Source organism: Lactuca saligna, chromosome 7 (assembly GCF_052625555.1).
Source record: "Lactuca saligna cultivar CGN05327 chromosome 7, ASM5262555v1, whole genome shotgun sequence".
In the NCBI taxonomy this organism is placed as follows: Eukaryota; Viridiplantae; Streptophyta; class Magnoliopsida; order Asterales; family Asteraceae; genus Lactuca; species Lactuca saligna.
In genome coordinates, this window is record NC_136423.1 from 91,563,859 (window position 1) to 91,576,305 (window position 12,447).

Consider the following 12,447-nt stretch of genomic DNA (forward strand, 5'->3'; position numbering starts at 1 on the left):
GGCTGGAAGGTCGAATTACGCTGGGCGTAACTTGAGATTACACTGGGCGTAACGACGATAAGGTCGCTGACTACCGCCCTCCCCCCCCCCCCCCCTTCGGATAATATCGAAATATATATATGAATAAAATATCGAAAATATTTAATAAACTTCAAAAATTCATATCTTCCTCATACGGACTCCATTTTAGACGTTCTTTATATCCACACGTAGGTGAGACGACGATCTACAACTTTCGTTTAGACTCTGTCGGCTAATTTTGAGTTTATTTTTATTATTTATTTTTAGTAGGCCGGGACCGGAAAATTCCGTTATAAATTCATAACTTCTTTATCCGACGTCCGTTTTCGCCTATCTTTTTATCGGTTATAAAAACCGCTCGATCTCAAATCGAATATTCGGGTTGTATACTGCTAAGTCGAAACCTCGAAAAATCATAAATTTCTCATACGAAGTCAGATTTTGGCGTTCTTTTTATGCACACTCTCGGTTTAACGAACTCTAAGAATTCCGTTTAGATCACTAAGGCTAAATATTTCTCTAACGTAAATTTCACTTTTTACGTCATTCAGCGTTTGTCGGTTCTGTCGCGAAACTTCGACAGGTCATAACTTCTTCGTTATAACTCGGATTTCGGCATTCTTTATATCTTCGGAATCCTCGTTTCGACCACTACATCTTTATGAAAAGATATTGGGATTATCCCACACTTCAAATTTGATGCTTATTTTATTCTTAATTCATTAAATTATAATAATTAAGAAAATAAACACATAATTCACATAATACTCAAATATTTCACCATTAATACTTCAAAAAGAGTTACAAGGGTTAACCTAGACTATTACATCGATGATAATGCCTAGCTTGGAAACGCGGGCGTTACAGCATAAGATATGGATGAAGCTTAGTCTCTAGTTTTCAAGTGTGGCGAATTGGAATACAATTTTGTAAATCTGAGATACAATGATAATTAGCCGATGAGGTCTAAATGAAAGTTGTAGTACTCGTAAATACAAACACGTGCATATAAATAACATAGAAAACGGAGCTTGTACGCAGAATATACAGACGAAGTTTAGAAACTACTCTATGATTAAAACCCTATAAATAAAGGATGAATCCTTCATATTTTCTTCACACCATAAGCTCTCTTAACTACTAGAAAAACAGCCTTTTACGACGCTCACTGCACGTCGTAAAAGGCTCAGACGACGCGCAAATGCGCGTCAAGGAAGGCCCTGTCATAAAGAGAGACGACGCGCTTTGGCGCGTCGTCTATAGACAACGCGCTTTTACGACGCTCATTTACGACGCGCAATTACGATGCGCGTTTACGACACACAATGCGTATCAAGGAAGGCCCTGTCATAAAGGAAGACGACACGCGTTCGCGTGTCGTAACCTTACGACGCGCGTGTTAATGACACACAATGCGTATCAAGAAATCCCCTGTCAAGAAAGGCCATGTCATAAATGAAGATGACACATTTTTGCGTATCGTAAATTTAAATGTTTAAAAAAATAAATTTATATATTTATTAATTTTTAAATTAAATTTGCATTTAATTTCTCATAATAGAAATAAAACACCATATACAAAAAATACAATCCATTGCACAAAAATTAATGTCATACAAGATACAAAATAAAATACAATAAATAAGTAAGATAATTCATTGCATGAAATGTCAAATACAAGTAATCATCAGTAACTATATAACCTAATACTACATTGCTATCAAGGGACATCATCATAACTCACTGAAGGTCTTGGAACAATGTTCTCATCATCAACTCTTACACCAACCTTGCTTTAGTAGATGACTTTCACACAATCAATATTGAAATAGATGCTGCCCGGGCCACCATAGATGATGCCCGACCATTCCGAGTTCAAACTTCCACTGTTCGCTTCATCTCTGCTAACCTCTTTCTGCTTCAAGAACACAAAAGAAAATGAAACCATGAAAATATCACATGAAATTTAATACCCTCATAAAATGATATTAGGATTAAGGGAGTTGAAGGTACTTGTATTCTTTGAGGAAACAACTATCATCAAGATCATCTTCTAAATCTTTGAGTTCTTCTGTCTTTTTATCGATCCGAGATTTGGTTTTAGGTTTGGAATCTTCATCTTCTGCAGGAGTGAAGGGATCGGGTTTGAAGGCAGAGGGTTTAGGAGGTAAGTTCCTGAGTTTTCTTTGAATATCATCCCATTGAGTTGATACTCCTTCAACATCTTTGTAGACAAAGTGAAGATCAGCTTTATCACTTGGCTCCCAAGATCTCTACATGCATAAGGAATAATGGGTATTAAGACTTAAGAGATTACATGATAAAAGTTATAGAATCTGAATTACAATATAGATCATACCTTCATATATCTTTCCTGCCCATCAAAAGCCATTTGTAGTTTCAGCTGACTTCTGGTAGATGCTAGGATTTAAAAAAAAGCAATTAAGTTAGCTTTATCAAATTTAATACATGAATTTGGTAACTTTTTAAGGAAATTGATAAAATAGTAAGAACATGTGTCTCCAAAGAGCCAAAACCTCCTTCAGAACCAAGAATGTTGATTAGCTCTTCAAATCCTCCCATGATTGACTCAACGAGCGACTCAACATATAAAACTGCATCTCGACCAATTCTAGTTAACTGCATCAACCAATCAATATTCAGTAAATTTCCCTTCAAAATATAAAATAAAATTTACATATAAAATTTAGAGTAAGTTACACTTTCGGCCCCTGTTCCAAGTAAAGTTGGGAACAAGAACCAAAAATGTTACAAGCCTTCATTTCCAGTAGACCATTCCCTTCAGATAACAAGCCTTCTTTTCCAGTAGACACTGTTGCTTTCTCCAAATGTCTTATGTTAATTGAAGATCGTGCAGAAGTAACAATCATTAAAATTGATAACCAATCTTTACATAATTCCTGTTTATGTAATTTTTTTATACATTATATACATGAGTATAAATATAAATAAATAAAACAAAACCATGTCACATATTTGAATGGATTAAAATTAAAGATTATACTTACTGATAAATCACATGTAATTGTAGAGATATTTCCACCCTGTGGTTTTGGAATATTTTCAAGATGGTCAATTTTTTTTTTGGAAAAGCCCTATTAGAGTGGTGTCTAGGTCAAGAGCATGATATTAACTGCATTGTCAACTGTCATTCCAGGTATAACCTTCATCAACACTTGCACAACATATTCCCTCTTGTTGTAGTTGTCATTGTGTAGCATCACTCTATATGGTGGTGCCATTTTCCTTGATTTCCTAAAAAAACAAAAAAAAAAAAAGGTAAATCGACCTAATCTTTTACTATATGCATTTCAAACTTCATTGAAAGTGATACAATACCTCAAGTCAAATTCAGACTCTCTTCCAAGAGTTGTTTTCTCTATTACTGGCTTATCTAACACCCCGACACCGTTTTCCAGCCTTGGAGGCGCCATTGTCATAACTGTGATCCATTTTGTGCTTTGTTTATGAAGCAGGTATTTGTCCCCTGTGTATGGTAGAGTAATCCGTTTATGACAATTATTTCTTAGAGCAAAGTAACAATTATGATAAACAATAAATAAAAAAAATCACAAAGTAAAACATCCAACCTTCTTATTTTGATACTTAGTAAGTTGCAATGATTAAATTTTCAAACTTACATGGTATCAAGGATGTCATTCATAGGATTTAAACAATCATGGTTCCCAAGATTGGAATTCACACTGGTATCACACTTAGATTCTATAGCCTCAATTTGACCGCTGTCAGAATTATTGACCAACAGATCAGAAGTAGGATAGGATTCTGCTGATATCTGCAAGAAAAAAAGTTAAAGTTATTGTTAGATTCTCAAAGCCACCAATCTATAATCATCAATATACAATCACAAAGTTGATTATGTGACAACCTTTTCCATAGAATCAGGAGAAGACTGCCCCTGCTTATCTACAATGAAAGATTTATAATTTGGCTACCCTTAAAATCCCTTCCCTTCTCCACTTTTTCCTCTTTTTTCCTAGAATCCACACTCTCTTTCCCATTATGCCCCTGCTTATCTACAATGAAAGATTTATTATTTGCAGCAACAAACTCGTGTTTCTTTTGATGATTCTAATGGCTAACACTCCCCCTATGACTTCTGTTATTCCAACCTTTATTACCCTTATTAACACTATTATAGCTTCCTCTTTTGTTATTCCCTCCATTCCAATTACTACCTTTGCTTCCAGAAACATTGGGATGAATATCACCTGTACCGTACCCCCTTCACAGTAGCAGTCCCTGCATTTCCAGCTTTTTTTGTGACCATAGTGAACCCTTCACCATCTTTATCAATCACATCATGAATATCACTCTTGACAACCTACCATTATTCCAGCAGTAACAACTATGGCTGGATAATTCTAAGCTTTTACCTATTCAAAATAGACACCCATCAGTAATTAACTTCAACATTTTCATTTGATGATCTGTCAGATGGATTTATGTCTGAAAATTAGTTTTTCGAGTAACACACATGTTGACAGCCTGGACAATGATCATTTTTAAAACAGTTTGAAAGGTGAGAACTAGAAAAGAAGGGTACTGGTGTTAATGTATCTCAAGAAAATAAGGTTAAAAGTGGAAGAGTTTTGGAAATATTTGGGTTCTTGTATGCAGAAGGGTCTGTTTTGTGTGTTTTTCTTTTGTCTTAAATAACAAACAGATTTCTGGGGAAGTGAGTGTAGTTAGGAAAGCGCTTGAATTTCAATTGAAAAACTTTAAGTTTATTATATCAAGTATCAACTTACATTGAAGAAATGGATTGTAGGTCCCAGATGAGCAGATATGTGCTCCCCAAGATGCAGTTCTTCGTGTACAGACAAGGATATTTTGGGCTGCACCTGAGACCAAGCCAGTTACAACAAAAGTCATTGTGACATCAAAAGTAATTGAGATGCAGCACTTGAAGCATTAACATCATTTTAGTACCTGCACATTGAAACCAAACAAGAAGACATTAAACAAGGAGAAAGAAAGATAAAAGGGATCCCTTCAGAAATTTATCACTAAAACCTATTTGAAAAATTCTAGAGAAAGAGATAACCCACCTTAAGACACCATCAACAGGTTCAACAAGAGGCTCCCAAGCTTCAAGTTTATCATTATATGATCTGGCGGCCAATGAGAAGCAAACAGTGGCATTGAGGTAATCAAGCCTGCTATGGAGACTAAATCCAATATTGCTCAATGATATGTTAGATAATGGTTTCATCTGCAATTCCAAACATATAAAACAATTCAGATCCTAGTTATCAATGCGGAGGATAACACTAAACCATTTATAAATATCTAGGGGGAGCCTGAGGCAACCACAAAGATATACTTTCAACGCCTTTATGTTTCTTTATTTACCCGAAAAGTTGAAAGCGAACAGGAGCTTTAAAAGTCTCATCATCTTCAAGAAGAGTATTATCCACACGTTAAAATGCCAATCTAGGAGAACTTCTGCAAATTAAAGAAAAATTCAATAGAATACTCGAGACCTAGGTATGGTAGCATTTATTGAATTGGGAATTTCACATACATGTCACCAGAGTTACTTGTGATGCAGTCCCTTAGTGCACATGTAGATACCAAAGAAGCATGTATACAGAAGGCGGAGGAGGGTGAAGGTTGTGTCATTCGTGATTGTAGCTGAACAGTCTCTAATCTTCTTCAAATAGATTTTGGTGCGAGACTGGATCAGCTGCTGATGCAATCGTATACGAATCGACAAAATCAAGCAATTGAATCAAAAAATGAAGTTGTTTATTCGACATTAGTTTTCATCCCCCAAATAGAGGAGGAAATTGAGATAATCAATGGGTTCGAGCCGCCGTTAGTGGTGGTGGAGTTTCTGTTTAGCCGCTGTTGCTATAGAGATGTAGCAAGGTACGAGGTGAGATCTAGGGTTCGAGCATGAGAAAAAACTGTTATAGGATCGTTGGTGATTGGATTTCATTGGAGGGTGGAGATGCAGAAGAGAGAACACGCAGTAGAGAAAGGGGGGAAAGTTCTTCACAAAAGCCCTAGCTCTGATTGGATTCCGACATCGACGAGGCCTTTGACGCTGGTTTTTGTTTGGTCGAAAGCTTTGAGCTCCGATTGTCAATTGTAGCTTGAGCCCGCTCAAGAAATGGTGGCAGCCATTTTTGTGAAGATGATCGTGTTATATATGCGAAGGTATTCTCTAGAAAGGTGAGTGAGAATCCTTGCAATAGTGGCCCTATGAACGTAAAGTGTTTGATTTTTTGTGAGAAATGAAGCGATAGAGATCGATCTATGGAGGATGTGGGTCGTTCTGCTTTGAGGGATGAAAAAACCCTAGTTTCTTAGACTTTTTGAGTACGGGGTTTTCTAAATTTTAGATTCCCGCGAGGTATTAAGGATGGGACACGATGTTTGATGAGATCGATAAGGAGGTCAGGAGTGGCGGGGAAGCGAATCAGAGAGGAGAGAGAAGGAGGGAGAGGGGAGAAGATGAAAGATAAAAAGAAGGTAGAAGACGACTTTTCAAAATTTTGGGGATTTCGTTTCCCACCTCTACTAAGCGCGCGTTTTCATTAAAATTATAAAGTGACAAATATAGACGACGCACCTATAAAATAAAGCGCCCTCCGTGTTTTTAATTTCTTTTCGTCAGACACTAATTTAAGGGCACTCAGTAATGCGCGACCTAAATTCTTAAATTTTTTAAAGAGATGACTCTTTTTTAATGTCGCTCTCTAATGCGTAACATAAATCAAAGAGCGTCGTGTTTTGCGCGTCGTAAAAGGCTGTTTTTCTAGTAGTGCTTTCTCTCTCTAACTTCTCTCTAGCCTCCTTGAACCCCTCCCAAGTCTAGGAAACCTCCCTAGCACGAGAAGGAAGCCCCAGAGCTCCCAACGGCTCCGAGAAGAAAAGTTTTCGGCTCGAAAACGCTGCTCCAGTGAAGCTCAGTTTTTAATAAAAACTCGCTATTTCGTCGACATAAATAATATTGTTAAGAAGCGAAGCGTTGTACGAGTTTGGAATCATCACTTTAACAAGTTAGTGCATAGTTACTTTCATCTTACACATAGATATGAAATATTTTATATAAATTACGTTCCATGTGTGCATATTATCTAGATACTTGCTGTCTATGTTGGATGAATGATTTTATAATTGTTTTAAATGATTCAAACTATATATTTATTTTATATCTACAAATATGTTGGGATAAAACATGGGTAGATGAAATAGTTGATGTGTGACGAAATAAAATAATGAGAGATAGGTGATGATAATTAGGTGAGGATAGATAGGTGATGATGAATCGGTGATGTAGGATGAAAGATACTATAACCTTGTCCGATAATTTGGAGATGTAGTTATCTACCGGAGTATAGATGGTGACCACGGACTATTATAGACAACCCCTTGGAAACACGAGCAGACTCATAACGTATAGGTGATGAATTACGGGTTCAGGCGATGTTGTAACTACGTATTCATGCGATGATACTCTAATCCCTTATTATGAATTAAGAGTTCAGGCGATGTTGTAACTACGTATTCATGCGATAATACCCTAACCCTTTTTGGGCACGTATTGAGGGAGTAATGCCTGAATCAATACTATCTATGTGATGTAGGCGATGATCCTTAGGGAGAGTCCTTAGGAACAAACTTATAAGGAAATGCGATGTATGGAGATGAGAGGTAAATATGATGTAGGAGACGACCCTTAGGATAAATCCTTAGGGAAAGTACTTAGGAATATAGAAGATAATGGGAATGGGTAATTGGGTTAATTGTTTGATGATTAAACATAATAATTATATTATTGTGGGTTGAAAACCCTATGTACTCACCAGGTTTCCCAACCTGACCCAATCAGTTTACTTGTATCATCGATGACGAGATGATGTTACATTACACTAAGAGATTAAGGATATATAGATCACTAGTGTAAATGAATGTAAGTTCTGTTTATGCTTATGTTTCTGTATTGACGATGACATCCCAAATGTTTTAAAATGAAGAAAAATACATTTCTTCGGAAATGCGTTAATAATGAAATTATCATGTGTTTCTGGGAACTAATTCCGCAACTTTTTTATTAAAAGAGATACTCTGATTTATATAAAGCATACTCGGATTTTATGAACATTATACTACGAAATTCATTATGCATGGTACTAAACTATAATTAAGTTAAGGGTGAGAGTTATTCACAAACTTTTAGTTAATGGCTTTTAGTGGGACGATACTTTATTCATTAGCGGAGTCTAACCACTTAGTCTACCATACACTACTACAATCGTTAATCTTCAAAGCAATCATATGCATAGATCTATATGGGGTCGACAACCCCACCTGCGGATGCTAGCTACAATCTTCGACTGATCAATCGTAGCAGGTGATATGTGTCTACGATCGTTACTACAACGTTCAATTAAGCGTTGTAGGGAGGGGTACTTTTCATCAATACCTCGATTATAGGACTCACTATAAGCATTATCACGAATCTTTCTCTCTCTCTCTCTCTCTCTCTCTCTCTCTCTCCCTCTCTCTCTCACACTATAACCATAGGTTTGGTTGCTTTTAAAACTATTTTTAAGTATGGAAATTACTTATACAAATGGTACATTTTGAATTTTAAGGAATTGTTACAACTACATTTTAAAGCATGCATTTACTTATACAAGGATACATTTTGGCTTTTAAAGTACTTTAATTTTCTACATTTTTACTGTTATGCCTAACTGTTAAGGCAAACTCATGCGCGTATTATTATGATTATTATTATCTATAAGAACCTTGTATGAAAACATAAATTTTTAATACAAATACTGTCACAACCCCAAACCGGAACGACGGAAACGTCCGGGGGTTGGGTGACTTCATCTTGTAATATCATTATAGTGTAAGTAATTGAATCAAGACAACGTCATCATCACACATACAATAATACAACTATCATTGTTTACGTCAGTGTGTTAGTTTACAAATTACATTCCAAAATAATAAGTGTATGATGATAACAAAAATACAACAAAATCCATATGTTCTTGAAGACCAACCTGCTTAACAATTTAATGAGAATACATGTTATTTTGAAAACGGTCAACATATATAATATTGGTGAGTTCATAAGCATATTTGTATGAAAAGTTTGTATCACTTTGTAAACACCAGAAAATCCAATATTTTCTATAAAAATGTTCTGAAAGTTTTGTATCAAATATTGTATTAAAGCACATGTGTTTCTGTTTAGAAAATATGTAAAGCGAGTAATCAAGGAACATCCTATATTTTTGGTTGTAAGTAGAAGGTAATGTATAATGTAAGTTTCCCAGAAAATCCAATATTTTCTACTTGTAAAAGTGTTGTAGTCTTAAAACTTTAAGACTGTAAATGGTGTTTGTGTAACGCCCGTAGATCAGGACTAGTCAATTTAGAGACGATAAGCGTCAAAAATGACTTTTTGATAGAAGATTATTTAGGATGAATAATCTTAACTAAGTTGTAGTATATGTTGCAAGGATTCCGTACATATAAAAAACGCCGAAATCCGAGTTATAACGAAGAAGTTGTGACCTGTCGAAGTTTCGCGACAGAACCAGCACAACGCTGAATGACATAAAAATTGAATTTATGTTAGAGCGAAATTTAGCCTGAGTCATCTAAACGAAAGTCGTAGAGTTGGTTAAACCGAGAGCGTGCATAAAAAGAATGCCCAAATCTGACTTCGTATGAGGAAGTTATGATTTTTCTAAATTTCGGCTTAGCAGTATGCAGCTCGAATACTCGATTTAAGATCGAACGGTTTTTAGCCGAAACAATCTAAACGAGAATCGAAGATCTCATTGATAGTAGTCCAACGTTAAAAAGACAGACAAAAATGGACGTCGGATGAAGAAGTTATGAATTTATAACATAGTTTTCCAATCTCGGCCTACTAAAATAATATAATAAAAATGAATTCAAAATTAGCCGACAGAGTCTAAATTAAAGTTGTAGATTGTTGTCTCACCTACTCGGGGATACAAAGAACGTCGAAACCGGAGCTCGTATGAGGGAGATATGAATTTTTGACGTTTATTAAATAATTAAACTATTTAATTTAAATATAAATTCGGATATTATCCAAAGGGGGGGGGGAGTCAGTGGCCTTATCCAAATTATGCCCAGCGTAACTCTATTTACGCCCAGCGTAATTCGAAGAATCAGCCCCAATATAAAGGGTGCGAGGGCAGCCGAGTTCCTTGCACAATTTTTCTCCTCTCCCGTTTTACCTCGTTTTTCGTTCAAGAAATATCCTGAAGCCCTGGAATCATTCCCGAGCCCTAAAGCAAGTCCTGAAGCTCGAAGATCCCAAGAAAAATAGTTTTCGAGCTGAAGCTCTGCCCGCGTGAAGCCCGGTTTTGGAGGAAACATCCCAGTTTTGTCGCAAAAGATTATTTCAAGAGCCATAGTGTTGTCCGATCATCTTCTTATCAAGTGAGTGTGTGGTTACTTTCCTCTAACACATAAATATGAAGTATTTGCTTTGAAATACATGTTATGTGTATATATATTGTTGTTTATTTGAAGTGAGTATATAGTCCCTTTCATAAACACAATATTAATACACAATATTAATACAAGTATTGTTTGAATGTATTAAGTATATGTTTTGGGTGAGTATGTAGTCACTCTCTTTTAACACATAAAGATGAAGTATTTGTTATGAAATGCGTGCTATGTGTTTATATATTGTTTTTATTTGAGATGAGTGTGGAATGAATGTTTCATATAGTTTTTAAATGAGTTAAACTGTATATGTATTTTATATCTACAAATATGTTAGGTAGAACATGGGTAGATGAGATAGTTGGTGTGTGATAAAAGGATGAGTTGGATAATGAGATAAGAGGTTATATAGATCTTGAGATGAGGGTGACAAGTGGAAAATGAGTGAAATCTTTACCCAAATGATGGCCCCGTCATTCAGCATAGTATGGATGACAACCACAAACTATTCTAGACAGTTAGTGGAACACTAGCAGGCTGGCAACTTATGGTGTTCGTGAACGATGTGTTCACCAGTGTACTCTAAAAACCCATTGATGTGTATTGCGAGAGGGATCTTGAGAATGATACTGTCAATAAACAAGATAAACTTGTCATTAGATCCAGGAGTATGGATCAGATCAGGATTCAGGTATAGTAAATTGTCCCTAGTCCGGGAGTTTGGATTGGGCACAGTTTTAGATCCGGGAGTATAGATCAGACCAAGAGGTTAGTTTTAGATCTGGGAATATGGATCAGGTGAAGAGATTAGTTTTAGATCCGTGAGTAGGGATCAGGTAAAGAGGAAAATTTTAGATACGAGAGTTAGATCGTGTCGTTGTGTGGATCGATGGGGTAGGATAAGAGTTGTTTTATTATGGTGAATATATATATATATATATATATATATATATATATATATATATATATATATATATATGTGTGTGTGTGTGTGTGTGATATAACATTGTGGGTTGAAAACCCTATATGCTCACCAGGCTTCCAAGCCTAACCCACTCAGTTTTCTTTGTATCATAGGTATCGATACGAAGACATATTTCACAGAGAGATTTAAAGGAGTATAAATCATTAGTGTAATTGAATGTATGTTCTATTTATGCTTATATGTCAGTATCGAAACATGACATACATTCTATTTGAGAAATGTATTGATAAGTTATTATCATATCTTGTTTTGGGAACAAATTCCACAACCGTTTTCTTTAAAAGATTACTCTAATTAAAAAAAATAAAGCATAAACAAATCGGTCTTTTCTGGCCGTGAAATTGGTGATGTCACAGTTTGTATAATATTGTAACTGCAGACATGTACATGTATTCCGTAAAATTTATAGTGGAGTTAATTTCTATGTGAGTCGTTATAACCATACTTGATATGACTAATTCTCCTGTCATGATGTTTTTCAGGCATCACTTGTTTAAGGTAAGACATTTGTCACCATATATTGGCCTAATCTAGCTGTAGCGAATAGCTCAGGTGCGGAACTGTCAACCTCGTATAGATCTATACACAAACTCTCACTCTCCTTCCAGGAGACACTAGTTATAACTACAGGACTGAAGGTTGTACACTAGGTAGGTACGAATGAAAGAACATCTCACAAGAACCTTAACTATGTTTATGCGAATATTGTAACACACCATTTAATGTTTTAAATAATGATTTTGTGTATGTATTTAGGTTACAAGGCCCAGTGAACATAAAATGAGCATACAAGCATGTAAATGGGTCACTAAGACCCAATAACATGTAATGAAAGTATTAGGCCCAATATGCATGTAAATGGGCCACTAAGGCCAAATAAACATGTAACGAATGTATCAGGCCCAATAAGCATGTAAATGGACCACAAAGGCCCAATA